We start from the raw sequence: 3,840 nt of genomic DNA, 5'->3' as shown, positions 1-3,840 counted from the left end.
TGGTTTCAGATCTTTTGTTCATAGGGTCCTTATGAGTCATCCTTGACTTAATGGCATCTAACAAAAAACACACAAAAAAATACAATTGTGTTATAGATAAAATAAGGAATAAAAAATGTTTCTTAAGACAAATGATAATGAAAATGCAATGTATCAGAACCTCTGGGATGCAGTTAGCTATCTTCTGGAAGCAGTTCATAGCAATAAGTAAACTACTAAAGAAGAAAAAAGGAAAATAAATGATCAAAAGACAAACCTTCATCAAATAGAAAAATAACAACAATCTAACTCCACAGCCTACAGAGAAAGAAAATTATTAGAGCTGAAATGAATAATATGGAAAATAGAAAAACAATTGAAAACAGGAACTGGATTTTCAAAGGATAAAAAAAGTTGACAAACTACTGGCAAACTTCACAAAAGAAAAAAAGGAGAAGACAAAAGTAACTTGATTAAGAAATGATTGAGGTGCTTTCACAACAGAACGAGAGAAAATTAAACCAATAATAGTGGAATATTTTGAAAAGCTATACACAGATAAATTTGAAAACCTAGAGGAAATGGACAGATTCCATGAATGTCCTACCCTACCAAGATTGACAAAAACAGATGTAAATTATTAAATTAAAATTAAATTATATGTAACTATTAAATAAGATTAAATTATTGCCAATGTCAGATGGATCTTGGCAAAAAGCAGAGAGTATCAGAAGAATGTCTATCTGTGTTTCATTGATTATGCAAAGGTATTTGACTGTGTGAATCGCAATCAATAGTGGTTAACCTTGAGGAAAATGGGAATCTCAGAACACTTGATTGCGCTTATATGAAACCCATCATTGAACCAAGAAGCAGTCCATAGAACAGAGCAAGGTAACGCTGCATGGTTCAAAATCAAGAAAGGATTGCATCAGGGATGCATCCTGTCTCCATACCTTTCCAATCTGTATGCTGAAAAGAACATTCGGGAAGCAGGGCTTTATGAGGAAGAGTGTGGCATCAAGATTGGAGGAGGATTCATCACAACCTACGATATGCAGATGACACAACCTTGTTTGCTGAAACTGAAAAATAACTGAAGCACTTGCTGCAAAATGTCAAGGACTGTTGTCTTAAATACAGATTGAAACTCAACATCAAGAAGCAAAGATTCTCACCACTAAGCCAATTGGCAGCACCATATTAAATGGAGAAGAGGTTGAGATTGTTAGGAATTACTGCTTACTTGGATTCACAATCAACACTCTTAACACCAGCAGTCAGGAAATCAAAAGATGAATTACATTGGGAAAATCTGCTGTCATGGACTTCTCCAGAGTGCTGAGAAGCAACTATGCCAGTTTAGTGACTAAGGTGAGCCTGGTCCAGGCCATAGTCTTTTCAATTACCTGTTATGCTTCAGAGAGTTGGACAGTGACTAAGCATGACAGAAGAATAGATGCCTTCAAGTTGTAATGCTGGAGAAGAGTCTTGAACATACTATAGACTGTCAAGGAAACAAATAGATCTTTCTTGGAGAAGGTGAAACCAAGTCTCTCCTTTGAGGCTAGGATTTTGAAGTGCTGCTTCAGTTATTTTGGGCATGTGGCCAAGACAGATGGGTCCTTGGAGAAGGACATCATGCTTGGAAGGATGTATGGGCAGCACAGGAGAGGGAGACCCGGGATGAGATGCAATGATATAATAACTGGGGCAATGGGGGTTGATGTGTCAGAATTAGTGAGACTGACTCAGGACATGGAAGGGTTCAGAGCTTCTGTACATAGGATCACTATATATAACAGGTGACTCAATGGCACATAAAAAGAACATACAGGTTTGGAAGCAAGAGTATCATCAAATGCCTCTGGAAACTCTATGAACTTTGATAAAGGTCAATAGTTATAGAGGGGCTTCAGGCCTTTTGTTCATACGGTCGGTCACTATGAATTATGCTCACCTTGAAGGCAATCAACAACAACAACATTTAAATTGTTTCCAAAAATAGAAAAAGAATGAATACTCTCATAGACATTCTATGAAAAAAGCACAACTCTAATATGGAAACCAGGCAAATATATTTTAAAAAAAAGAAAGAAAGTGAGAAATCTACAGACCTGTATCTCTCACACCAAAGATGAAAAATTTTCTTTTTTTTATTGCTAAGTCATTTTATTTACAGAATGCGTGTGTGTGTGTGTGTGTTTGTGTGTATGTGTGTGTATATGTGAATATTTATAATGTTGTTATGTGCCATCGACTCGCCCGCAACCCAGAGTGATTTTATGTCCAGCAGCTCTGAAGCCTGCCCTGTCCTGAGCCAGTCTCACTCACTCCAACACACTGACCCCCATGCCCCAGTTACTGTGCCAGTCTATCTCATCCAGGGTCTTTGTCTCCTGCACTGTCCCTCCACCCTTCTCAACAAGATGAAAAATTTTCTTAACAAAACCCTAGCCAATTGAATAAAAAAAAAATTCAACATGACCAAGTGGGATTTTTATAACAGGTATTCAAGAATGGTTTGACATAAGAAAAACAATCAATGTTATTTACCACATGAACAAAACAAACAATAAAAACCATATGATCCTAACAATTGATGCACAAAAGGCACTTGACAAAATCCAGCTCTTCTTTCCTGATTACGACACTCAGCAAAATTCTAACAGAACAGAATTTACTCAACATAATGAAAAGTATATATGCAAAGCCAAGAGCAATATCATTCTCAATAGAGAAAGACTAAAACCAATTTCCTGGGAACAGGGACAAGACAAGGAAGCTCATTGTCTCAACTTCTATTCAATATTGTATTGGAAGTATTTGCTAGGGCAATAGGACAGTGGTAGGGATTAAAAGGCATCCAGATTGGGAAAGGAAATGGTTAAACTGTCACTATATGCTGATGACATGATAGTGTACACAGAAAATTCCAAGGACTCAACAATAACAACAACAACAACAAAAAAACCCTGCTAGAGTTAGAGGATCAGTTTGGTAGAGTGCAAGATACAAAAATCAATATCCAAATGTCAATGGGATTCCACTATAGTAACAAACATAACTCAGAGAAGTAAATCTAGAAATCAATGTCATTTACAATACCCAACCACAAATTGATATACTTGGAAATGAATCTAACCAGAGACACAAAAGACCTGCATAAAGAAAACTATAGAACACTTCTGTGAGAAACAATAAGGCCCAAATATATGTGAGGAATATGTTCTCTGTTCATGGATAGTAAGATGCAATATAGTGAAAATGACAATCCTACCAAAAGTAATCTACATATTCAATGTATTACCAATACAGATATCAAATTCATTTTTAAAGTAGATTGAAAGGGACATCGTAAAATTTATTTGGATAGAAAGGCAGCCCCAGTAAGGAAAGCACTTCTGATGAACAAAAAATGAAGTGGAAGGCACAGCAGTTCCTGACCTCAAACACAGCAGAAATAAACAAAATAACATGGTACTGATACAATGATAGGCACATAGACCAATGGAACAGAATCAAGAACACAGATGTTGTTGTTGTTGTTATGTGCCGTCGAGTCGCTTGCGACTCATAGCGACCCCATGTACAACAGCCCTAAACCCTGCTTTATCCTGTGCCAATCTCACTGCCTCTGACACATCCATCCCGATTACTCCAGTCAGTGAATCAATCCACCTCATAGAGGGTCTTCCCCTCCTGCGCTGTCCCTCCACTCTGCCCAGCATGATGTTCCTCTCCAAAGACCTGTCTCTCCTTACATGTCCAAAGTATGTCAGACAAAGCCCCAGAATCCTTGCCTCCAAGGAGCAGCATGGTTTAACCCTCTCTAGGATGAATCTATTTGTTTTCTTGGCA

This window comes from Elephantulus edwardii, unplaced genomic scaffold, assembly GCF_000299155.1.
Source record: "Elephantulus edwardii isolate Elephantulus edwardi_28Jun2011 unplaced genomic scaffold, EleEdw1.0 scaffold00276, whole genome shotgun sequence".
Classification (NCBI taxonomy): Eukaryota; Metazoa; Chordata; class Mammalia; order Macroscelidea; family Macroscelididae; genus Elephantulus; species Elephantulus edwardii.
This window is presented reverse-complemented; position numbering follows the sequence as displayed.